At 44.3% G+C, this 27,717-nt stretch overlaps 1 long non-coding RNA gene across 2 annotated transcripts in view; it reads right to left on the bottom strand.

Annotated features, from left to right (window-relative positions):
• Positions 1–27,503, bottom strand: part of LOC142492060 (uncharacterized) — a 35,951-nt gene extending 8,448 nt beyond the window's left edge. The window contains exons 1-2 of one of the 2 annotated variants that reach the window (XR_012800705.1): positions 27,392–27,503; positions 12,345–12,401 (exon numbers count right to left, since the gene is read on the bottom strand). This is a non-coding gene — a long non-coding RNA (uncharacterized LOC142492060). Of the gene's footprint in view, positions 1–12,344; positions 12,402–14,188; positions 14,271–27,391 lie in introns of those variants that run through there. The other variant, XR_012800704.1, reaches the window with a different exon arrangement.
• Between the last annotated feature and the right edge of the window lie 214 nt (positions 27,504–27,717).

Genomic DNA, 27,717 nt, shown 5'->3' with positions numbered 1-27,717 from the left:
ATCAGTTGAGGTGGTTGCCTCGGTCACCTCACTGGAGTGGTCCGCCGGCAGGCGCATCACCACGCTCGGTTGGTCGCTGGACTCATAACACAAGGGCGGGGGTATAAACACCTTACCCTGGCCTTCCGGGACTTGTGGTTCGGGTCTCGGTGGTTCCTGCTCGGGAACCGGATCTGGAACCGACATCGGGGGTTCCGCCATCTGGAGCTCCGCCTTCAGCGGCTCTGGCTCAGCGTCTAGAAAGTTCATTTGGGCACACGGGCCCTCCACCACCTCCATGGCTGAAGTGGACAAATCAGTAGCGGCTTCACCCACCTCGGTAGCACCATCAGGCGCCTCTTCCTCCGCAGGTTCCGCCATCAGAGGTTCCGGCTCTTCCAGTTGAAGGTCCCCTTTGAGAGGGGCTGCAACAGTGGTCTGGATACACGGGTCCTCAGCGGCCTCTGGAAGTAGAACAAACTGGGGACACGCGTCACTTACTTCAGGAGAGAGGTCCGGCTCCTCCTCTTCTTCATCGGCTGGTTCCACCGCCTGGGGCAGGATAGGCTGTAGGAACCAGGCCCCGCAACACTCACATTGAGGCCCCCACTCCAGTGCCTCCCTAGGACAGTCACAATTTGTCATAAAACACTGGATACTCAGTTCTCCATCCAACTCAATGTCCTTGAAGTCGAGCGGTAACTGCGACAGGGCTGCTCCCGAGGCACAGGCTTTTTGCAGGCAGGGACACGCTAGCACAACTTCATCTATTCCTGGCGCTCGCCAGGACACATACACATTGCGGTGTAACCCCTGGCAGTCTATTTCTTCCTCAGGGGAAGGACACTCCATTTCTACAACAGTGTCCCCTCCCACTGGCCGTTCGGTAGGCTGCGGCAGTTTGGGTTGCAGGGTTGGTACCCTGCAGTAGCCACATATACGCCCCCAAGCCAACTTACAAGACGAGCAGTCACCTTGGTTACAAAAACAGTCTAGGTACCCCTCCTCGTTCGCGTCTTCCAACCGCATTTTTACCATGCACGCCAAAATATTAATGTCCATACTACCCCAGATACTCAATGTTTGTATTGTACATGGACACAACAAAAAGGATACGCTCCCAGCCTTGGTCTGCCAGGATCCATACGACAGCGAGCAATTTTCTCTGTATCCAGTACTCTCTTCCAGGGAGTGTTGCGAGCTCTGTACTAAGTCACTCACAGTGTGGGGGCGGGGCTCGGGTTTTCCCGCCAGTCCTGGATGACTGTTGGCAACATTTTCCCGCGCGGCCGGGAACTTAGCACGTGGCTTCCTCCGCCTTGAGGGCTTCCCCATGGCGGAACAAAAATAGGACACAAATTTAGAAAAACATGTACAGGGCACCCCAGGTCTGATATATCTCAGCAGCGCCTCCAAATGTAGCCCTTTTTGTGAACCGGCCGACCCACCCAATATCACATTGGCCCCTCGTGGTCTAACCGGTCCCTTTCCCTGCAACACACCTGCTCTAAAGGACTACTGGTACTGCATAACCTGTGTGGCTCCAGGAGATCTGAGCCTCCGCTAGCTGGGAGCCTGGGGAAACCCTTAACGTTACCTGGTGCAGCGCCTCCACTTACCCAGGATCCCCCGTTAGGAAAGATAGCCCTGAATAAGAAATACCATAACACACGTAGATATAAAACAATAGCTAACACTTTACTTAATAACACATAACACAGTACATAACATCATAACATAACCGGATGCTCTATCCGCATCACCTCAGCCCAATGTCTGGTATTCCCCACCCAGTGTCCTGTGATCACCCCACACCCAATGTCCCGCAATCCTGCGAAAGGTCGTGGGTGACTGCGCAGTCACTATGTTAAGCTAGGGCCCAGTTGGTGCACTTTATAATATTGAAGATACCTTCCGAGCACTCCGATGCTCGGGACCGCAACTCTCTTCTAAAAGGGTCAGACGTCCGTCTGATCCTTTCCAGGTACTCTGCCGTTGGACCCCAACGAGGGTCCCACCGCTCCACGGGAACTGCAACCGATCACGGCAACACCAACCGCATGGGGACAGCAACCACCGCTATCAGCTTTCTGCCTAACTACTTCTAGAGTGACAGCAACCCTAACCTAGGGCCTGTCCCTGAGGAACCGCAACCTGGGATGGCTTGGGGAAAACTCCTAGGGCCTGTGGACAATAACCTGCCCCCCCTTCCCCCAGCTACCCAGTCCTAACTGTAACTGCTACTAGCTATTAACTAGCTACTCCCAAAGCACCTGCAGCTGACACACCGCTCACGCTGTCAGCCTGCAGGGATCCACACTTCACACACACTGCACGCACTGCGCCCAGCACATACAGCGACACTACTCACAGGCAGCTGCAATCACACACAGCCCCTGGATCCCGCAGCAAACACACTGCTAGCACACTGTGCCTCTTTGACAGTGCCCACAGCTCTCTCCGCTGCGACACTGCCAAACCAGCACCTTCCACACTCAAGGGTCACCTCCCTAGCTAAGGCGTCCCTCTTCAGTTACCCCCTGCCCTTTACCCGGGAATTGGGGCCTGCCTGGGAATCTAGGGAGGACCCTTACCTGATGCAGGAGCCACGCGCTCCCTGCACCCTTCCTACTCCTTCCTCTGCTCTGCCCTGACTGACTGTTGCAAAGCCCGGGAAATGTATCTCTTTTCCCGGGCTGAGCTTCCTTCAGCCCTATTGGCCACTAGGGATCACCTGACCTCTGCCTCCCTAAGCCTCCTGGGAATTGTAGTTCCCAGGGGCTGCCTAATGCATTGGGGCCGCGTGCGCGCTTCCCTCGCGCATGCGCGAATCCCTAATGGCCGCCTCAACCTTCCTATCCTCTTCCCTACTCTCGCGCGACCTCTCCCTATCCCTGGAGTCCTATCGCGCGCTTTGTACTCACTGCGCATGCGCGAGCTAATGCGCAATGGCGGCGCCCTCCTCACAAGCCGCCCAGCCGGTGGCAACGCGATCGCGGCCCTAGCGACGGCCCGATCGCGTCCCCGGCAACCACAGCTCCGATCTGCTCCCTGCTCTGGCCCCCACCCTCGCGAAGTGCCGGCGGGTCCGTCAAAGCCTCCGGCGGCACCCGCTACCGCACGGCACTCGCAGAGGGGGGCCAGAAAGAGAAAATTTACATCAGGGCTACACAGATATTAAAAAACAACTTGATGGCAATATTGATTCAATGGATTTGTTCATATTTTAAGATAATATTATAGTTGTTTTCAATAGTGATTAAGGAGCATAAACACAATATATAAATGAGAAGCAAACATATAAGTCAATGCACAGTTGATTAAAGTCTGATGGTCTATTACACATACACATACACATACACATATTAGTTTCTATGTTTACACATTAAATTTATATAAATTGAATTTTTAACAAAAGAAACACATTGACAGAAAGAATATATATATTTCACAAAAAATGTTTTAGCTCCCAATCCGTGTTTATACCCCCGGGTGCCAGAGACCCGAGGGTATAAATCCAGAACATTTCTCTCTGGTTCAGTATGTTCTCTCTATTACCTCCTCTTCTATGTTTTGGGATATGCTCTAGAGCACTGAATGTGAAAGTATCAATGGAGCCTCTTGGACAATTTGTGAAGTGTTTTGACACTGGTAAGTTAGGATCTTTCTTTTTTATAGATCGTAAGTGCTCTGAAATTCTTACTTTTAAAGGTCTGATAGTCCTCCCGATGTAGGTACTGCCACAAGCACAATTGAGTTTATATACAACATAGTTAGTGGAACATGTCATAAAATGTTTTAACTTATATTTTTGATTAGTATGTTTACTAGTAACTAAGGATAATGGTGTTGCATATTTACAATATGTGCATTTGCCACATTTGTGAAAACCTTTTGGGAGACTATCTTGAGATATATTTTGTCCTGCAGAAAATAAACTTGGAGATAAATGATATCCTATGGTTTTTGCCTTTTTGTATACAAATTTCGGTAGGTTATTTGTAACTGATTTTAGCAATCAAGCCATAAAAATCAAAAACATTATTGAAAAACATTGGAGGGTTTTGCAGTTAGACAAAGGACTAAAATCAGTTACAAATAACCTAACGAAATTTGTATACAAAAAGGCAAAAACCATAGGATATCATTTATCTCCAAGTTTATTTTCTGCAGGACAAAATATATCTCAAGATAGTCTCCCAAAAGGTTTTCACAAATGTGGCAAATGCACATATTGTAAATATGCAACACCATTATCCTTAGTTACTAGTAAACATACTAATCAAAAATATAAGTTAAAACATTTTATGACATGTTCCACTAACTATGTTGTATATAAACTCAATTGTGCTTGTGGCAGTACCTACATCGGGAGGACTATCAGACCTTTAAAAGTAAGAATTTCAGAGCACTTACGATCTATAAAAAAGAAAGATCCTAACTTACCAGTGTCAAAACACTTCACAAATTGTCCAAGAGGCTCCATTGATACTTTCACATTCAGTGCTCTAGAGCATATCCCAAAACATAGAAGAGGAGGTAATAGAGAGAACATACTGAACCAGAGAGAAATGTTCTGGATTTATACCCTCGGGTCTCTGGCACCCGGGGGTATAAACACGGATTGGGAGCTAAAACATTTTTTGTGAAATATATATATTCTTTCTGTCAATGTGTTTCTTTTGTTAAAAATTCAATTTATATAAATTTAATGTGTAAACATAGAAACTAATATGTGTATGTGTATGTGTATGTGTAATAGACCATCAGACTTTAATCAACTGTACATTGACTTATATGTTTGCTTCTCATTTATATATTGTGTTTATGCTCCTTAATCACTATTGAAAACAACTATAATATTATCTTAAAATATGAACAAATCCATTGAATCAATATTGCCATCAAGTTGTTTTTTAATATCTGTAAAAATACTAATCAGATATGTATAACTGTTTCAATTGCACTTTTTCATGTAAAACTTGGTATTTAGCTCACCAATATACGAACCCATTATTTATGATTGCTAGATTGCATACAAACAACCAATAAGAGATTATAGATTTGTTATTATTGCATTAATTCATTATTGACTTTCAACAAATCCAAAAAGCTCTATAAAGCTCTAAAAAAGCTCTAATCACATCAGTGCAATCATACATTATGGGTAACATTCCATCTATTAACTACTGAGTCCTTCAGTATATGCATAGTTATTATATTTTAACTATTGTTTTTAAACCACCACCGTTGATGTATTTTTCTGTATGGTGGGGTGATAATGCTGGGTCCGTGAGTAACATTTTCCCCTCATTGATACCGAAGGATGACGCTGCGGTCTCCATGACTACAAATCTAGCTTGTAAACAACCATTCCTTGCATGGAGTCCGTCGCGTCACTTCCGGTTTTCAACTTCCGGTTTCGTCACTTCCGGCCAACGGAGCCGTGGCTGTGAATAATTTGAACCATAATTAGAAGCACTATATTAAGGGGGTCCCAGCATAACATTTTCACTCTCTGACGAAGCGCCAGCTAGGCGTGAAACGCGTAAGAGCTACCCTCCATTCCTCTGTCTGCACCATGATGTTCGAATAAAGATTACCTTTTACCACAAGCTGTTATCCTGATCATCTTTGGCTGTGCCCTGACACACTGCGTCCTGCAGCATACTCATCTTATTACAGAAAGAGGCGAAATGGATATACACATTACAGACATTGTCACCCAAGGGCCTAAATGAAGGGTTTCTGTTTAACCCATTTATTTAGGATCCTCTTTAAGTGGGGCTACCCCTTTATGTGTACATATATATACCAGCATTACTAGTATTGACCAGTGCCACCCAGATTTCCTCACCCTTTACCACTTAGGTATATATTCTACCTTGATCCTCTATACTTACCTGACCTCGGTCTTCCTATAATTTATCATTCAATTCATATAAATGTGGTACATAGTACTTACATTATATATGTATATTACTTGATTTATTCCACACTGTCAATAAGGGCTATACTTAGCCTGACATATTGGTCACTAATAATACTATTGATCTCATAGGTTGCTTATGTACCAACCTACATCTTATTTCTGTGAGCACATTCCACAGTAGATGAGTATGCTCTACTCTGATTATTATTATTATTATGCTTCACCCACATTGATTGGAGTCTAAGTTATATCTTAGCCTCTGGGGTTAAATATGTTAACCAGCACCCCATTACTAACATCACAATTCTTTAGAAACTGTGTGTATTTAACACATAGTCTAAAACAGTATGTGCCCCAGTGCATTAGTAATTTATGATCACTGTTGCAGACTTATGTGATGATATCAATCAAATATGTCTCTGAGTAGCCTGTGTTTATCAAGTAGTGCTGTATAAGTGCATCAAACACCAGCACTACATAGGCAGACCTCTAGGGTGAAACTGGCAACCAATAGAAACACACTCGTGCATATATAAGTAACACTGTTTCCAATGGGATCTCCCCCGCATACCAGAGCCTTGAGAAAGCGTTTCATCCGTGAAACGCGCGCGTCGGCACCCGTCACGTGCACGCGCGCGACCAGTATTGATGTAGCAGCCTTCTATCTCGCAGAGCGAGCAGCTGCTAGACCGCACGCGTGTACTTCCCTGAGATACCGGGCAGGAGTTTATTGTGGTAACTCGGGAGAGTATGGTGAGGGTAGGGCTTACTTGTCTCCCCATACATAAAGTGTTTTAGTGGCATGAGCATCCCTGACGGTGGAAGCACATTCATGAATATGTGCACAGGCATACACACAGCCACACCGTCAATAGGGACCTAGGTAGCCACTGTACTATTGCTCCTTTCTGACAGCTAGCTCCTTTCTATTAGGAGTATAGCAGCAGCCTATAGGTGGTGTATAATAATTACAGTCTAATGAGATGTATAATTAAGTATTTACTACTGCAGCAGCACAATACCTGTTAGGTGAGCACGCATCTAATAGTGTGTACAGCTATATTCCATTGCCTACTATCCAGGTATTTGGCACCTGCTTTATGCTCTCATTTTACTTTACCTATACACTACCCTGGGACCTGATTGCTACTCAAGACAAGTTTGCAGCTCCTCCCCACCCTTACTCAAACCTAAATAACCACTAATTGGGAATACTGCACATCAGCTCCCTTGGAACATTTGATTTAATTCACCTCATTTTGTTCCCAATTACTCATAACCCGGAGTGTCACATACGCTCATCATAGGGTTAATATATATGTGTGCCCATTGTTGTATTTTAACACCCATCATTTTAATCAGATTAGCATCAAAGATTGTTTTTAACACTATTACATCATTTCATTGAGGGTATTGAGTGCTATCAGTGGGTTTTTGCTTCTTTTGCTGTTTACCTACCTTACTACCCACTAGCACCTTACTCCGTCTATACTTGTTTATTATTTAGCTGTAGCGGTGCTCAGAACCTTGACAGAACCTTAATTATTTGAGGTATTCTTTGACCTCCTCTTCCCCAGCTCGCTTACATCATGGCAGGCTTTCTTTCTAGCTGCCCAGATTTTCAGTTGTGGCAGCAGGAAGCTGATAATATGTTTGCACCGGAATATGTAGCTGATGAAACTGACTCAGTACCAGATATCTCTAAATATTTTTATGAATGGGATAAATTGCACAAACAGAGAATACGCACATAGTGGGAGGTCTATAGCCTAGAGAGATATCTAGGAGCAGGACTAATACCTAGAGGACTAAGGGTTGACCTCGCACCTGCACACCACATTGCGGATGACAATTTTAACCATTCATGGGAACTGGTGCTGAGCCAATGTTCCAAAATGCTAATGCAACTTCTAGTTGATTTTCAGAAGAATAGATTAGCTGATATTAATACACAAATTGATGATAGGCTAAAAGAAGTTGCAATATGGCAAACAAATACCAGGTTTACTGAACTGGAACTAAAACTCCAGACTAATATTGAGAAATTCTCCAATGAAATCAAGGAAAGAAAAAGGATAAAATATAACAGAGATGCTAAAGACTTTGAAGAAAACAAGATATACCGCTATAAATTTGCCAAAAAGAGAAAGACCCCCCCAAAAAATACTAATAAGCCTCAGTATCAGGATTCATCCACCGATTGGGAACCCTCTGAAGACGATGACAGGGATCCCCCTTTTGATGCCCTCATTATACAACCCCCCCAGGTTCCTTTTTTAGGGCAACAATCGCTGGCCCCAAAAGAAAGGCTAAAACAAGACGGGGGAAAGGTTTAGGACCTCAGGCCCAGAGGGGCACCTGCCAGTCGAGGCACAAAGAGAGGGAGGAAACAACAGAGGTATTAGAGGGTCTATCCTCACAAATTACGAATTTGTCCACATTCCCTTTAAATGATTCCCATCTCACACTGCTTAGTAAAGGGCTGTCCTTCTCCCCATCCACAGACATTAACACTTTTGAATGGGTAAAAATGTGAACTTGTTTGCTCGCAAACTCAAGTTAAAAAAGTTTTTTAAACTTAGAGAAACAAGACAAGCCAGTTGACTTGATATTCCTGGCCTTGAGAGCAAGGATATGGAAGCCTATAATAGCTTGCTAGCATTGGAGGAAGATTCAGTAAGGACAATAGGAGAAGGCCCCTTCACCAATCTGAAAGTGAACTCCAGATTTCTTCCATTTGGTGACAGCTATGCCAATATAAATGTCTTTGTCGATCTAGTCACACAAGATCTTGAGACACTCACTCGCTACCACAAACATGATAATCTCACAAAACCAGAGAGAAAGGCACTGAAAGAACTTACAGATAATAAAGGGATCACTATAAAACCAGCAGATAAAGGTGGGAATCTGGTTGTTTTGGATACCATCGATTACAAAAAGGAGAATCTCAGACTCCTCTCTGACAAAACTTGTTATCAAATTTTACAGCATGATCCCACTATTCAGTATCAAAAAGTTCTATTGAACATCTTACATAAGGGACTGAATACAAAGCTCATTAGTCAGAAGGAGTTTGACTACATGGTAGTCAAATTTCCCAAAACAGCAACATTTTACAGCCTTCCTAAACTGCATAAAAACAAGAGACCCCCACCCGACAGACCCATTGTATCAGGGATTGGGAGCTTAACCGAAAAAGTTAGTTCCTACATTGACTGCATCCTGAGACCCTGTGTCCAGTCTTTACCGTCTTACCTTAGAGATACTAAGGATGTGCTAAGAAGACTTGATGGCATCACAATAACGGGAGAGACAATTTTTGTCACAAGGACGTAGAAGGGCTTTACACCAGCATCAAACATGATGCTGGCATACAAGCAGTCACGTATTTTCTCAATACAAGGGGTACATTTTACAAAGCACACAATGTATTCATGGCCGAGCTAATTGAATTCGTACTTACCCATAACTATTTTTTGTTTGCTAACACCTATTATCATCAAATTCAAGGCACGGCCATGGGTACAAAGTGTGCTCCATCATATGCTAACTTATACCTCAGGTGGTGGGAGTCAGCGCTGGTTTTCACAGAAGAAATGGGGCTGTACACATCACACATCGATTTATGGGTATGCTATATCGATGATGTGATGATGTTATGGAATGGCTCCATTGACAAACTTCTGGAGTTCGTCGGTATCCTCATTACCAACCAATTAAACCTGTATTTAACTTTAGAACACAATTATAACACCACAGTGTTCTTAGACATGTGTATCTCCAGAGGTATTGACAACACCATTGACACAACTATCCACCGAAAAGCCACGGCCACGAACAGTCTCCTTACTGCCAGTAGTCATCATCCTAGATCATTGATTAAAGGTATTCTGGTTGGTCAGTTTCTAAGACTGAAACGCAACTGTAGTAATAACACCAACTTTGAGATACAGGCAGATATTATGGCCAAGAGATTTCTCGAACGTGGATACAGTAAGCGCACAGTGAAGTTGGCATACAAAAGGGCCAAGTATACAACACGTGGCCCTCTGTTACAAGATAACATTCCAAAGAATCTAGACAAAACAGTACGATTTATCGGTACATTTAACACACAATGGCAACATGCCAGAGACATCATCAGTAGACACTGGCATATGTTGAAGGCCGACACCACCATTGGTGAGTTCCTGCATAACCATCCATCCATGGTCAGTAGGAGGGCCAAAAACCTTAATGATGTTCTGGTTCACAGTCATTTTGATGAAGAGGTCAAAAAGACCTGGCTTTCTCCTAAACCTCAGGGATCATTTAAATGTGGCAAGTGCAAGGCATGTGACCACATGCTAACAACTAAAAAATTCTCAAACTGGAATGGGACAAAAACCTACAACATTCGCAAGTTTATAAATTGCCAGAGCTCAGGCATTATCTATCAAGCCATCTGCGAATGTAGTAAGATCTATGTAGGAAAAACCCGACGTCCTTTTAAGGTAAGGGTATTAGAACACATTGGCTCCATACGAAATAAGACAGACAAACCTTTAGCGCGACATATAAACTCTGTACATCAAGGCAATCAAAGCTTTATTAAATTCATTGGCATTGATCAATTCTCAATGGATCTAAGGCATGGGGACTGGGACACTGTCTTATTACAGAAAGAGGCGAAATGGATATACACATTACAGACATTGTCACCCAAGGGCCTAAATGAAGCGTTTCTGTTTACCCCATTTATTTAGGATCCTCTTTAAGTGGGGCTACCCCTTTATGTGTACATATATATACCAGTATTACTAGTATTGACCAGTGCCACCCAGATTTCCTCACCTTTTACCACTTAGGTATATATTCTACCTTGATCCTCTATACTTACCTGACCTCGGTCTTCCTATAATTCATCATTCAATTCATATAAATGTGGTACATAGTACTTACATTATATATGTATATTACTTGATTTATTCCACACTGTCAATAAGGGCTATACTTAGCCTGACATATTGGTCACTAATAATACTATTGATCTCATAGGTTGGTTATGTACCAACCTACATCTTATTCCTGTGAGCACATTCCACAGTAGATGAGTATGCTCTACTCTGATTATTATTATTATTATGCTTCACCCACATTGATTGGAGTCTAAGTTATATCTTAGCCTCTGGGGTTAAATATGTTAACCAGCACCCCATTACTAACATCATAATTCTTTAGAAACTGTGTGTATTTAACACATAGTCTAAAACAGTATGTGCCCCAGTGCATTAGTAATTTATGATCACTGTTGCAGACTTATGTGATGATATCAATCAAATATGTCTCTGAGTAGCCTGTGTTTATCAAGTAGTGCTGTATAAGTGCATCAAACACCAGCACTACATAGGCAGACCTCTAGGGTGAAACAGGCAACCAATAGAAACACACTCGTGCAAATATAAGTAACACTGTTTCAAATGGGATCTCCCCGCATACCAGAGCCTTGAGAAAGCGTTTCATCCGTAAAACGCACGCGTTGGCACCCGTCACGTGCACGCGCGCGACCAGTATTGATGTAGCAGCCTTCTATCTCGCAGAGCGAGCAGCTGCTAGACCGCACGCGTGTACTTCCCTGAGATACCGGGCAGGAGTTTATTGTGGTAACTCGGGAGAGTATGGTGAGGGTAGGGCTTTCTTGTCTCCCCATACATAAAGTGTTTTAGTGGCATGAGCATCCCTGACGGTGGAAGCACATTCATGAATATGTGCACAGGCATACACACAGCCACACCGTCAATAGGGACCTAGGTAGCCACTGTACTATTGCTCCTTTCTGACAGCTAGCTCCTTTCTATTAGGAGTATAGCAGCAGCCTATAGGTGGTGTATAATAATTATAGTCTAATGAGATGTATAATTAAGTATTTACTACTGCAGCAGCACAATACCTGTTAGGTGAGCACGCATCTAATAGTGTGTACAGCTATATTCCATTGCCTACTATCCAGGTATTTGGCACCTGCTTTATGCTCTCATTTTACTTTACCTATACACTACCCTGGGACCTGATTGTTACTCAAGACAAGTTTGCAGCCCCTCCCCACCCTTGCTCAAACCTAAATAACCACTAATTGGGAATACTGCACATCAGCTCCCTTGGAACATTTGATTTAATTCACCTCATTTTGTTCCCAATTACTCATAACCCTGAGTGTCACATACGCTCATCATAGGGTTAATATATATGTGTGTCCATTGTTGTATTTTAACACCCATCATTTTTATCAGATTAGCATTATAGATTATTTTTAACACTATTACATCATTTCATTGAGGGTATTGAGTGCTATCAGTGGGTTCTTGCTTCTTTTGCTGTTTACCTACCTTACTACCCACTAGCACCTTACTCCGTCTATACTTGTTTATTATTTAGCTGTAGCGGGGCTCACCTTGACAGAACCTGGACAATGAGAGGGCCTGACAACGTCCGGGAGGAGCACCAGCAGCTGCAGATCAGAAATAGAGAAAAGGAAACAGATTTAAGCCTTGCTCTGAGTCAACTGGTTGATGTGGAATCGCAACTCAATTCCAAAGAAGCTGAATTGGCAACTGCATTAAGTGGAAAAAGAAGTGCAGAAGGAGCTGAAAACTCAAATAGCTATTCTTGAATGCTAGGAAATGGCACAAGTCTAGGATAGTAGAAATAGATTCCGAAATTCAGACAGAATTCAAAAGTAAGCTGGCAGAGGCTTTGCATGTCCTGAGCAATTGTTACAAGGAATGAACATTTAGGGCTATATTGGAGTCCATGGAAAAGATGGAGAGAGAAAGCTATTTGCGTAAACGCTCTGCAACTGTCGCCATACAGTCTGCCTAGAAAGAGAGGATCGCCCGACGCAGGGGAAATCTCTTTACCACGCGGTCAGTAGAAAGACTGTACTTGGAAAAAGTCCTCCTCGAGCGACTGAGGAGTGCTGATCTCAAGCACCTTCTAGAGGAGACACTAATAACCTGGAGAAAGGGCTCTAATCCCTGTGAGACTGAGGGTCCTCTTCCTCCATCCACTCTCATTCGAGCCGCAGAGATCTCGAGTGAGATTGGAAGGATGCGTTTCGGCCATGGTAAGCCTGAATTTCCCACAAACAGGGGAGGAATGTAACAGGGACTTACCCCTGATGAAGAAAGTATCTCTAAAATCCAGTAGTGATCTGGTTATGTGCAGCAGGCAATTAATCAGACTCCGCGTAGCCAATTAAGTCTGTACGAAACGCCTCCTGTTTGAAACAGGAGAGATATTCCTTAGCTTACATTTGGGCTGACAGAAGGAGAGCAGAGAAGCCTGCACATAGGCACTGTCTTGATCACAAAGGCTGTGCTGAGATCAAGACATCCAGACACCCAGAGACCTATATTTCCTGGACACAGAGGACCCAGGAACCTGCCAGAGACTGACATGGAGGGCCACCTGCTTAAGGTACCTCCTGATATTTTGGGGTGATAGGCTGGTAATGGGAATTTCCCTCCAGTCCTGCAGATAGGGTCTGGGGAAGTAAGTTAGCCCTTACAAAGGGATAGGGGTTTGTTGGGTTTTTGTATGTTTTGCCTGGATAAAGGAACAGGCTCAATAAAGCCAAGATATAACTTCACCCAAATCGGTCTCCATTATATGAACCTCTGCACACATCTCTTACAAGGACATGCTTAGGTGGCAATCTGCTTACATTATACGAGTTAAACCCAGGGGGTTGCTGATTTAAAAATATAGGAGAAAAGCAGTCCCATAAAATATCTTTAAGAGCCTGTGCTTGCCTTTGTGTTTCTGAATTGATCCTTTAGCGTATGTATAAAAACAGCAGTTCAGCTGCTCATTTTGTTTTGGAGTGTCTCTCAGAGGCGATCCATGGCCCCATGACCTTTGGGGACCCCTCTGTTCCTGTGATATAAGTTAGTTTCGCCGCCAGGCAATAATTCTTATCCGGTGGGCACGTGTGCAACAGCAGCAGCCAATACAGAGTTTTTCTTTGGTTTCTTACATCATTACAAAAGTTACAAATATCTCGGGAACAGAGGGTCCCGCAGGTCAGGAGACAACAGTTCAGCTCCAGGGGCCATCCCGGTTGAGGTATAATTAAAAAAAAAAGGGGGAACTGCTGCTTTGAAAAGTAAGAGTTTGAGTAAGAGGTAGAGTTCTATCACACCTACTGTAAGGACAGTTCATTTCTAATATTAACCTTCTTCAAATTATACAGGGAGTAAAAACATCAGAAGAAATTCACGGTTCATCAGAGATTACCTTACATGCTTCACCCTCTTGATCTTGGATAGCAACTATTCTTATGCAAACGCCATCAACTGACCCCTGGCTCTGTCTGTGTGTCTATACCAGTAGCTAATCACTGGTTGCTGAGCAATATGTGTAAACAAGTGATTGCCCAAGCAGGAACAAGTGGCAAAAACACATCCAAAGTTATCTTTGGAAGAAAAGTGAATACTGTTCAGAGGTCAAAGTGTGACAGTACTAGGCAGCATTTTCTCACTTACAGTTCCGCATTCTGTATAAAGACAAAACGCATTAGTTTTATTATTATTATTACAGCTCAACCCCCTTATAAAGCTGTGCTTGGGGTCCAAAGCATCACATCGCGTTATTAGCGGATCGTGTTAGAAATAATGTACAATTGTATGCATTGTACAATAAAGTATTTAAGATACCAATAATCGTGTTGTAAAGTATTCACAAATACGAAAATTGGGAGCCACGCTTGCATCGCGTTATAAGCGGATTCACGTTATAACGGATCACGTTATAACGGGGTTGAGCTGTATTATCATCGTTTATTTGTAAAGCACCACCATATTCCGCAGCAATAAGAGTACAATAAGGGTTGCAGAGTTATGTATATTACATAATCAGACTGACGTACCAAATAAGGACAGACATGCATCAACAGATACAGAAGGTAATGAGGGTCCTGCTGCTGACAGTTTACAATCTCTGTGGCAATGTTGAAACAAAAGGTAAAGTGGTACGGAGTATGCCTCAGGGTGGGGTATGGTAGCCTCTCTTTTTGGAAGCCTCACTCTCGTTTTTTTTAATTTGAAATTGTATTGTAGTGTAGCCATGCTGTAAAATGGCCTACAGTTTACTCTCCTGCTGGCAGTAAGCCTGGTAAGTTACAGGGCTGCCAGCAGTAATCATGGAGGTTTGCCCTCACACCCTGGTGAGGTGTCATATACATGGAGGGGAGTGGCTGCATACTCTGAGTCCATCGTTAGTGACATCAGAGCTGTGCCAGTTTCTGAAGTATATAAGGCACAGCACTGCCAAAAGTTAGTTGTTGGAGGAAGGAATAAGTCTGGGTTGAGACTTGTGAGTGAAGGGCCCACTAGTGCAGTAACTAGTGGCCCGTTTCTACGTCAAGCAGCATCAAGCCTGACAAGGCCACACTGTGTCCAGGGACCTGGCACAGGGGTGATCTCCCTGAGGGGAGAGGGGATCCCACTCCATTGGGAGGGCGTACCTTTCCAAGGGACAGCACGGCAAGATGTGCGGCTGAGCTAACCGCTGCAAGGGGCAGCTGGCCCATACACCAAGCAACAATAAAGATGACCTTGATTAAAGACACCCTCATGTGTGAGTCTGGAATTACTCTGCAGAGGAAGGCACCACGGAGGAGTTCCTTATCAGAACCATCCCCTTGCGGACGCAGGGATCCTGATGAGGTGGAGGCGCTGCAATGGATATAGGTAGGACTCATACCCACTACCTCAGCTGCCTGTCTGGGTTGGCAATCCCCACACAACATCATGCGGGAGACTCAGGAGTCCTGTTGCCAACAGGTGCACCACCAGACACTACCATGTAATGGGGGCCGGTTAGACCACAGGGGCCAATGTGAGATTGGGTGAGTCAGGCTAGGCCAGAAAATCCGTTACAGTAGTATTGTATTAATCTTTCTAAAATATTGCCTTAATTAATATTTTCACATATACCTTAATCATTGTAATACAGTTAGAAACAGGACCACTACTTTTTTATTTTATACTTTTATACTACTTTCTATATTTTATTTTTCAAATATGGGAAAAGATCGGCGTGGGGAAGGAGAAAGGGATGTATGACAAAAATAACATTTGCATTAAAACAAATTATATTTGCGAAAAAAACACACACATTTAAACAAAATTAATACCTCTGTTCTAATTTCAATGAAACTTGCACAAGAGCTATATTACCAACAATTGTTTTTTTTTTAATAGGAAAATCCAATTTCACAGACTATATCATTGTAGGGTACCCCACAGAAGCTAATAGTTGAATGGTTAATGCAGCAGACCACGCTGATCGCCATTTTCTTTGCAGATTTTACTTTTAAAATCTGATGCTTGATTCAGGAGAAATAAGCCTTTAAAATAGTATCTGGTAAATTAAATGAAACTCCACACAGAGCCCATTGCTATGGTACCCCCAAAGCCAGAGATGAAGAATATCATGATTTTAACACTAGCAAAACATAAACATATGTAACCCTGGATAAGGTCGCTGTATAAATGTTGTTATAAATAAATGCATTTAAAAAAAAAGAAAGAAGAGCAGGACATGCTCAAGGGTCATATACTGTAGGCTTCTGTGGGTGATTGCTTCTTTAAATGAGCATCAAACCGTCGTACCTCATGATATTACTTGATTTGAAAACCTATTACAGTATTATTTTTTATCCCATACATTTTATTGTTTTAGAATAATTGGGAACAGAAAACAAAAAGAGGGAGAAGGCGGACGAGAAACACCATAGCTACAAAAAAAGTTATTGCAGGCAATAGGAGAGAAGTATCCCAGAAATGTGAAAAACAGGGCACATATAGTAGAACAGGAGTGGCTCAATCAGTGGCTCAGTCAAATACATTAACAGTAACATTCACAAGCTCTTGGTACTGGGTCTTTGAAAAAACTTGTGTAGCGGGGTACCACCTGGCTACTATTCTACCCAATGGGCTGGCAGTAAACCCTGGTATTTACATGCTTGCCAGTAGTTGGTATGGGGTTTCCCCTTCACCTTTGGTACTGCACTTGAGTGACTGCAGGGGGTGGTACATCCTGTTGTAGCTGGGACAACGGGGTGCCCGCCTCCTGCTGCACTTAAGGGCAGGACCGCCCTACATTTGGAGGTTGTTCCTTCCCTCTGTGGAAGGCAGGTCACACGACTGGGAGCCAGAGATTGGGGCCTACCCATGTGCTCTTCTTTGCGGGGAGGAGTGAGTGTGAACTAAGACCTCTGCCTCCGCTAGGGAGGTGGGGAAGAGCTAGGATGGCTGCGGGTGCCCTTGGCCTATAGTGGCGGTCCAGGGACCATCTCCAGTGAGAGCTGATCTAAGGAGACTGTATCCGGCAGAAGACTGCTGAGTAGCTGTTGCGTTACTAGAAAGTGTGTTGTATTAAACCGTTCCTGTTTTCCAATATACCTCCGGCCTGGTGTGTGATTTAACTGGGGGGAGAGGTACAAGTTCTACCGTGGGAGATCATCTCCATATTCCTGGAGCCTACGGCAAATGGAGGCACTTCACTGCTAAGTATTATGTGGGGTATGGACCCCAGAAGCCTGTTTCTGTGTCTCAAAGTCATTGCGTACGACTCAGCCCTCTTGTTACCAGCAGGTATACACCACATACACCCTGTAATGGCCCCTATCTGTGATTGGGGGGGGGGGGGAGCACCGTTACATTTGGAGGCGCTGCTGAGAGGCGATAACGGAACAGGCTTACAGCGAAACAAAGCTGGAAGTAACGAGATACGCTTCCAGAGCAAGTACTAAATGAAAGAGGGAAGCTAGGTTTAGTCAAGAGGAGCAGAAACCTCGTAAAGACTATCTAGATGGCCCTATTGGGTGAATGGTCTGGAGACACAAAGGCTATTGCTGTTCTAAATCACCATGAGGTGGGTAGTCGAGATACCTAGAAGGGGGGTGTACCTGGAAGACCCAGGAGCCATCGAGGGAAATGTCTGCGATACCGGCAGCCAAAAGGGGTGGCGTAAGAGTACCACAAGGGCCAGAAGCCCAGAGTACTACTAGCCAATTACCAGACTAAAGAACCACAGAGTGCTTGTAATGGACTGAGATTGTCTACAGCGTATTGAGATGGAGCTTTGCTAGCCTGCGTTACAACCTACTCTTGGTAGACTGCTAATCTACGTGCTGTGAGGAACCACAAAGAATGGATTCCTGCCGGAATCGCGGTCATGGTGTGGTCTGTGAAAGAACTGTACCCAAAATGGAGGTTCCCTTGCCCGGGAATCCACCACTTGAGTTACATGATCTAAAATGGCATTTCCACCAAAGCAGGAGAGCGCACGTGTTGTTTGTAAAAGGACTGTACGTCTACCTGCAAAGTTCTGCAAGGGTTTGGCGCGAAAGCCAGAGCCCCACCCAAGCGATGTGACTGACTCAGCCAATATATGTGAATAAGTGAATATAAGGCGCTAACAACTTAAATATAATAGTGATTACGTGCAAGTTAATAGTGCAATATTTGTATAACAATATGTGCTCAAATAATAAATCCCTGCTCAAACCCTCTGGTAGAACCTGTTCCCGGGTTCCAAGTAGAAAGATGTATTTCAAACAGTCCAGGAGGAGCAATTTATAGGGAAATAAGAAACAAAAAAACAGTGCAGATTTAAGTGCAGACGTTGAGACTATGATGAATTAAAATGTCAATATCTTGGCTCTGCCGGTCTTTCTACTCACAAGATTTAAGTGGTAAGTAAGCAGTTGGCAGATAGGGCTGCCACCCCAGGTTGTGGCTGTGTGCTGTGGGATTCCCTCCAGGCTTATTCCCTCAGAGTGACCACGATATACATAAGGGAAGAAACAAAGCTACATAGCGCGATCTGTCTTCTAATAAACTTTATAAAAAATGTATAAGCATATAAAATTTGCACTTACAATGTGCCAAAATTAAAAACGCATTTATCACAATCACAGTGATTCTAGGGGGTACTCCGCCGATCTCACCGCCTCCTCTCTGGCTCTGGATGTCAGTCGTCTGCAGCCTGGGACTCTCAGCTCAGCTTCTCCTCCGGTGCGTGTGACGTCACTGCTCAGTGGAAGGTACAGCTACGGATCCCTCACTAGACCAAAAAGCTAGATCTGACCCCCCCTAGAATCACTGTGATTGTGATAAATGCGTTTTTAATTTTGGCACATTGTAAGTGCAAATTTTATATGCTTATACATTTTAATTCATCATAGTCTCAACGTCTGCACTTAAATCTGCACTGTTTTTTTGTTTCTTATTTCCCTATAAATTGCTCCTCCTGGACTGTTTGAAATGCCAATAGCCAGAGGCACGCCAAGTCTACATCACCGAGTGCCCCTCCTCTAATCTCCACCGGAGGGAGGGGGCACGTTGACAACCAATGCCTGAGGACTTTGGAGAACAAGGGAGGTACCGGATGTCGCGGACCGCACCCTCAGTTCTTCAGAGCCTGGCGAGTGAAAGGATCGAGATTCCCTTTGCTCTTGTGCCCTTGCGTCCAGCGAACACCGAGTACATCCAGCGAAATGGAGTTGACTCATTTCCGACTACTAGGAGGGCTCTTGGTGGTCAGTGGAAGGAAAGAGGTACTTGCGATGCCTCTGTCCCAAGTGTGATTTCCCAGGTGGCGAACTAGCCCGGGGAGCCCAATGTGCCCGCTGCGGAGAACCGTTCCTGAGACCTACGTTTACGAGGCCTACGGAATTCGCAGAAAAGGATGCGACTGACCCCAATACTTGGGCGGTCGATGCCGCTGCTAAAGAAAAAGCTACCTCAATGATTGAGGCTTTCGGTGGGTCAGTGTGCCCTACTTGAGGCCCAAAGGGGATTTGAGTATCCCGATTGCAGCTGCTCTGGCTGAGACGGTTCCAGACCCGGTCCCCGCAGAGGAACAAGAGACGGTCGGTGAGCCGGAACCAGCCCACGAGATGTCGGGTAAGGTGACTGCCTGGGGTGAGGAGGCACCGCTGTTCCCAGAGGTGCAGGAGCCTGGAGAGGCATTGCCAATAGCCACCTTGGACGCCCCGTTAAGGGGTGCCGATATCCCCTGCAGAATTTAAATGTCCCGGTCACGTGACGCGGAAGCTTTAAAAGTACAGGGGATACCGGCACCCCATAACGGGGCCTGTATCTCATGAAGTAGGGGGTCCCCGGATCTGAAACCAATGCGGTTCAACTCCGGAGACCCCCTGCTTATGTACACTATTATTAAAATGTATATTCTTAATGCACGATCGCCTGTAACAGCCGTGCATGGAGATGCAGAATCTCCATGCAAATGTTACAGGCGGCTTTTTTTTTTCTATCAGCTATCGCACTAGAACTTTAAGCGCGATAGCAGGGGGGGGGGGAAAGCATGCACGATCTGGCAGATTTGAGCATGGACGATCCTGAATGCGCTGAACTCCTTAGTAAATCGCGCCTCCGACTTCAGTTTTTAGCGGCCGTGAATTTTTTTTTCACGCCAGCGCAAAAGCTCACCACTTAGTGCATAGCCCCCATAGTGTGATATCTAGTATCAGAGCATCAGTATCAGGTTCTCCCCCTTTTGGGCCTTATCTAATATTGTCTTAAGAAGCTGTTTGCGGAATCCTGTCATTGACTTGACAATATTGAATGAAAAATTCTATAGTCCAAATCTACAGTACAATTTGCAATCAACAAAAATATATATTAATTGAAGGAACACACCATCTTCTATTGTGCAGCGTCAATATTCCCTAACAATTGGAGTGTCTCCAAGCAATTGCTGCCAAGAATGAAAGCACAACCCCCCTCCCCAATTTTAGTTTCACCAGGATAGATCTGGGAGAAGGATCCTGTGGATCCCAATAAGAACCAGGGTACTGCGGCACACAACATACAGAACCCCTACAAGCTCATATTGAACACCCAAAATAACCACAACATATATATATATATGCGTATGTGTCAGAGTAGTGCTACTGAGCATGGCAATATATATTTAAAACCAGAGACAGAACATGAAACACAGACAGAGCTCAGTGCTACATCCAATGACACAAATACATAGTACCGTGACCCCTGATTCACCCCGAGAAATGGGAGGTTGCGCTTGCAAAGAGTAGTTGCAAAGCCCGCGAAGGAGGAGAGTACAATTTGGCGGGAGAGGAGCATTCCCTTGACCCAGCAGCCCTACGGGGAGGGTCAGGTGAGAGCGGTTAGCCTATGGGAGGAGGATATGCTGGACATATAGGCAGGGGTTGCGCGCACGTGGAGAGAGAGCTTCGTGGAGATACGAGGAGACGGAGATACTGCGCTGGGTGATTGTACTCCCAGGCGCAGGCCAGGTGCCCCCGGCCCAGTTAGCCCTGAGTCACGGTAGAGACAAGCTGAGCTAGGGACACCCTTAGTAAGGGTTTTACCCCCTAACTATTAGTATTGTTCGGGACTATTCTGTTGAGAAGGAGATCGGGCTCAGACCCCCGTAGAGCGGCCAGAGTTCGAGAAGAAGCGCCCCGGATCCTAGCGAGGGCAAGAGCGTGGTACCCTCATAGACTCTTTTCGAAGAATCGTAGCAGGTCCGAGCACCAGAGTGCTCGGCAGGTATTTCATCAAGTGCACCAACTCTACCTTTCTATCACCTATGACATAGTGGCTGCGCAGTCACCCATACACACACATACGACCTGTGGGAACGGGAGAACTGATTAGCGTATTTGGACACGGGGTGGGATCACCCGGTGGCGGGATTGGGGAAAGTGTTGTTGGCGTCCGCCGAGGCGCAAGTTATTGTGGGCATCCGCCAAGGCACAATGTTGTTGACGTCCTCCGTGGCGTGTTAAATAATGTGTACCAGTATCCCGGAATGTCATGGCATGTAATGTATCGTAAGGTTGATCTGTCAGTAAACGAGATTGGTTTTAGAATATGGTCGTGTAAGAGTAATTCTTGTATAGACGTCCTGCGAAGACTAACTCCCCCTTTGGCGGGATCTGTCGCAGGTGGAGGCGCTGCACCGAACATATATATTGTATACACCGCAGGCTCTCCGTGGCAGAGGATGACGAAACGCTTAGGGCGTGGCTAAGGCAGAGGAGACACTTTCCCACGGAGACCTTCGTTACGGGCTGAGACAAACGCAGGCTGTGAGAGGCAAAGCTAAACAGAAGTCCGGATTCTCCGTTTCCCCTGGTGGTGCAGCAACCAGAGGCAGGCAGCTGAAGGTCCTGGTTCCCGGAGGGACTTCCTTTTGCGGGGCACCCGACCGGGTGGACGTCACTTCCGGTAGAAGGAGACGATGCGGCTAGCGTGCAGGAGAGGACACCATTGCTGAGTCGGACGGCATTACTGGCTTATGAGGGCCTATCTCATAACTGCTTGATTACCGTGTACACTTGTGAGTGAGCATTTGTCTGTTTTTATTGTTCCATAAACTGAATTGTTATACTTTAATGCACTAGGTGTGCGCCTGTTTTTTCTTTTCTTTTTTTCTATATATATATATATATATATATATATATATATATATATATATATATATATATATATATATATATATATATATATATATATATATATCTTTTGAATAAAATGGTCTTTTAGTTTAATTCTTTGGCTAAAGTGTTGTAAGCCCTTGAGCCCCTCCAAGGCAGACCACGTCTCAAGGGAATGATTTATAATAAATCTGTCAAAATTAGTTGCATAGTTCTTAGTCTGATTGAAGCTCTTATTAACCTGTATAATACCAGGAAAAGCACTCTGTATTAGATTTGTCGCAATCAAACTGCACGCAAGTTCCCACGAGTGTGGAAGGTGAGATGGAGTGAGCTTTTAACCATTTAAAAGTGGGAGGGGGTGAGATTCAAACTTGGGAAGGAGGAGCCACCCTCTAAATCAGCTAGGAACAGCTGAACAGAATTGCAAAACACACAGAACCCCTACAAGCTTATATTGAACCCCCAAAATAACCACAACATATATATATATATATATATATATGCGTATAAGTGTCAAAGAGGAGTGCTACTGAGCATGGCAATATATATTAATAGTCAAATAGACATTTTAAATTCCTTTTAATAGTGTGTACATAATGTACCTTGCCGCAGGATACTGGTTCTTATTGAAGTCTAAAGAGCATTTTCTACTGGGATTCAGGCTCCCCTGCTTAAGCACCAACTACAGTCACCATTTTAAACAGAATTAGAGTGTGCCCTCTGCCTTCTTAGGATCTTTAGAAGTATTCCTGTGGATCTCAACCACATTGCTCCCTAAAATGTAGCTAGTTTGTTTAAAAACCACAGATAGGGCTGCGGGGTCACTAATAGAAAGCCACCATGTTATTTTCAGATGATGTGGCAGCTTTTCATTAACACTCTGGAGCAAGGCCGACCTCAGAGGCTGTGTTATTGTCCCAGACAAGAATATTTACATTCGAATTTCCCTGCAACTGGGGCGTGAGGTGCAGTGGGGGTGGGGGGCTAGCTTTCGACCGCCATGGGACCCCTGGATCTATTGAGGTGAACCAATAAAATATACATATATACATATACAGTATGCTGATTTAAATAAGGACTATACCAGTTCTTAAGAATTTTGTTGTTTGGTGAGGAGGGGGGAGACGAACAGATCCAAGGGGTAACACAGGAAACATGATTGGAGTTTTAGGATTGTTCAAATCTAAAGTTTGTTATGGTCTGAATAGCCCTAGAACCCAGATAGCAGCACTCGGAGTAGCATATTAGAATGATGTATTATACTCTGAGTGCAGCTATCTGGGTTCTAGTGTTAAATGTGTGTTAACTTTTGTTCTTCGCACATGTATATACCCCAGTGCACCTTTGTTCATGATTTGTGTGTATTAGGTTGAGTGTTGAGTTAATCTTTCAGTCGAATAAGGTCTGAATAGTCAAATAATTGTTGATTATACCAAATGTGGGTTAACTGCTAAATTGTGCCTTGTGCTCCTGCACAAGTGTTTCACTACGGTTCTATGTGGGTTTTGTTTCAAATTTCCTGGCTGCAAAATTGGTTCAATAAAATAGATTTGTTAAAGGATAAATAATTTGTTCTCCTTTAACAAATCTTATGCTACGTTCTGTAATAGTCCCAGCTATTACAGCTGGGATAAATGACCCCATAGGGCAAATCAATGTTTACCGATAGCAAAATTAGAGTATAATCAAGAATTAATTCTTATAATTAACATAATTCTTTGAAATTAAAATTAATATATTAAAGATGAATATTGAGTAGAGCGATTCTCTCGCTGTACTCAGGATCTACCGCCAGGGTAATACACCAGGGCTTTCCATCTCTCCCCTTTCAAATTAAGAGTGGCACGAGACAGGGATGCCCATTATCCCCTTTCCTGTTCGCTCTATGTATAGAACCACTGGCGGCGCAAATTAGAGGCAACACGGATATCTCAGGGTTAAACGTATATTCTCAAACACATAAAGCGGCCCTGTACGCAGATGATATCCTACTAATTTTCTCAAAGCCCCTCACCTCCTTGCCAAACCTATTGGATTTATTGGACAGATTCTCGAGCATTTCGGGATTTAAAATAAATCAAGCTAAATCTGAAGCCCTCAACATCAATCTCCCTAGACACGTAGAGAAGTTATTGCAACTGAATTTTAACTTCCACTGGCAACAGAAATACATAAAATATCTAGGAGTCCACATAGCCAAGAACACCAAAGACATCTACAATGCAAATTACCCCAACCTAATTTGGACGTTGATAGCTGACCTCCATAAATGGTCCTCTATACGAATATCCTGGATAGGTAGGATACATAGCGTCAAAATGAACCTACTCCCCCGTATCCTATACCTTTTACAGACGTTACCAGTGCTACTCAGACTGAAGGATTTGCTCTAACTTCAGTCTGCAATCTCTAAATTTATCTGGGGAGGGAAAAAACCGAGAGTCAACAAATTAAATATGAAAAGATCTGTCCTAGCAGGGGGCCTAGCGGTACCCTGCCTGCTCTCATATTACAAAGCGGCTCAATTAAGCCAAATTGTTCAATGGCAATCCAGTCCACATTTAAAACGGTGGGTGGAATTAGAGAGTGCTGCCTGCGCTCCTTTAAAAATACGCAACTTGATTTGGCTACCTAAAACAGCACGACGATCTGCTGACATGCCGCTTTCCTCAATGACCAACTCGTTGTCTATCTGGGAGGCTAATAAGACTAAATACTCTCTCACAACGAGTAATTCTTCGATGTCCCCAATTTGGAACAATCCCAAGTTCGCTCCTGGCCTTCTGGAGGGAGATGCATCAATTTGGAAACAAAAAGGTTATATACGAATTAAAGATCTGGAGGGTTACAATAGAAAGATTAAAACGTTTGATCACGTCAGAGAAGAAAAAGATATACCCCACTCAGAATTTTTTAGGTACCTCCAGCTCCGAGCATTTTATAACAAATTTGCCCCATACCCCCCCCTGACGTCATTCGAAAAGCTCTGTCTGGCAGAGACCGACACAAAGGGACTCACATCACAATTGAACAAGGAAGTAGTTGATCCTGCGAGCTCTAGACAGCAGCCACCGTCATTTAGAACCCAATGGGAAAGAGACCTGGGAGAGACATTAGAAGACGACGAGTGGAACGCTATATATCTGGCCACGGCAAAAAGCTCCATATGTACCGCACTAAAGGAGAACGCATATAAGGTCCTAATGCGGTGGTACCTCACCCCAATGAAATTAGCCAAGTTCGTGCCTGGATCCTCCTCACTATGCCCCCGGCAGTGCGGAGGATCGGCCGATCTGTTACATATGCTGTGGTCTTGCCCGCGGATCTCCCCACTATGGGAAGAAATTAGACATTGGATACAGAGGGTCTTCGACCTCACTATTCCCCCAGACCCATGGCTATTCCTCTTGAATAGACCACTAACGGGCCTGTCCAAAGCAAACAATAAACTAATAGCACATTTTGCAATAGCCACACGGAGCGAGATCGCAGCACTATGGAAACGCCCCGAAATTCCAAGTATCCCAAAGATTCGAAATCGATTGTGGTTTATCTGCCAGATGGAAAAGTTGACGAGTCTAGTTAACGACACTGGCACCAATTATCTCAAAGTATGGACGCCTTGGCTGGTGCAGACGGATATCCCCGGGGTTGAGAGGAACTCAATCTGGCTGTGATAGATGCAGGTGCGTTCTCCTTAAGGAGCGGAAACTCAGCTCACGACTACTACACAGACAAATAGACAGAACGCCTACAGAGGTGTTAAACTGGAGAGGACGCAACCCACAAAGAACCTTACTAGGAGCGGTGAAGAGACCTAGCACGAGTCGATGCTCCTCTTCCGGCCGCGCCACCCCTTACTCCCTTCCTACCCACCTCCTTTTTTTTTTTTTTTTCTTTATTGATTTTGTGTTTGTCAATTTGAATTAATCGTACTATATGAATTATGTTATTATCTTTATTGCTAGTCCACCCAAAACAATCCGGTCGAGTAGGGCCCGAAAAACCGGGATATGTCTCACGAGCTGACATACGGTACTGTCTATAGCGGAGATTAACACTAAAAATGAATGTAATGTATACTGTATTCTGTATCACTTGTTTGGAAAAATGCAATAAAATCTAAGTTACAAAAAAAAAAAAAAATTAATATATATTTAATAGAATCTAATTGATATTCCATTAATTTGAAGGGGAATGTTTTTCCTTAATAAATCTGGTGCTGTTTATTTGCCCCAGGTTTGCAGCCAGGACACTTTGATACTGGACAAAACGCCCTCTATGCATGACTTGTATGTATAAAATAGAATATAGGTGGCCAGTTCAGTCTTAATAACTGTACTATTTTTGTTTGTGCACGTATGTTATATAAATACAATTTGGATGAATGTTTAAGCAATTTCATAACAGAATTATCAAGTTGATACATTTCCCCTTTAACCAGCAGAGGCCGCTCTAACCCAAGTTATACAGTAAGAAGTGACTTGGCAGTACATTATCCAGCAAACGTTTGCACACAGGACTGGAGATAGATTTCCCGGGGCTTCGGACTAGAGTCTCCACCTGGGTCCCTCTGTCACTGGCCCTGTGAGTCCCCACCTCTCTCTTTCTTTTAGCTCCCCCTCACTCTCTCTTAATCCCCCCCTCCTCATTTTCTCACTCCTGCCCTCTCTTTCTCATTCCCACTTTCATCCACTTTCTTACTCATTTCCCCCTCTCACTCTCCTATCCTCTATTTCTCTCCCCCCTCTCTCTCTCACTCCCTCCTGTATTCCCCAACTCCTTCACTCCCTCTATCACTCCCCTCTGTATTTCTCTCCCCCCCCCCCAACCACTCCCACCAGCATTTCTTCACCTCCCACTCGCCTCTGTATTTCTCTCCCCTCACTATATCATAGGTTTGCCAGGTGTCCAGTATTGAACCGGATTGTCCTGTATTTGGACACTCTTTCCAGTAACAAATAAAACATAATATTGGACATGTATGTTTGCGGTGTTACCTTGCTGGACATAGTGACCTGACCAGCTTGGAGGGCCGCAGGATTTCCCCAGCAGGGAGACAGCAAGGCTGATGCTGGGGAGCAGGGTGGCTCCCTTCATCTTGATTGGTTGCTGCTGGGCAACGCAGCCAATCAGGAGGAGGTGTTAGGAGCCTGTGGGTGGAGAGGAGAAAACAACATGGAGATGTTGGAGGGGAGATGTGCGGAAAGTACATCTCGAGTGTGTCGCACCTCTCACCATTTAACTTCCCGACTCTTCACCCCATGCATTTCTCCCCCCCCCACTCTCACCTGCACTTCTTCCTCTCCCACTCTCCCCTGTATTT

Source organism: Ascaphus truei, chromosome 4, assembly GCF_040206685.1.
Source record: "Ascaphus truei isolate aAscTru1 chromosome 4, aAscTru1.hap1, whole genome shotgun sequence".
Lineage (NCBI taxonomy): Eukaryota > Metazoa > Chordata > Amphibia > Anura > Ascaphidae > Ascaphus > Ascaphus truei.
Note: the sequence above shows the minus strand (reverse complement) of the source record. Positions and strands in the feature narration are given on the sequence as shown.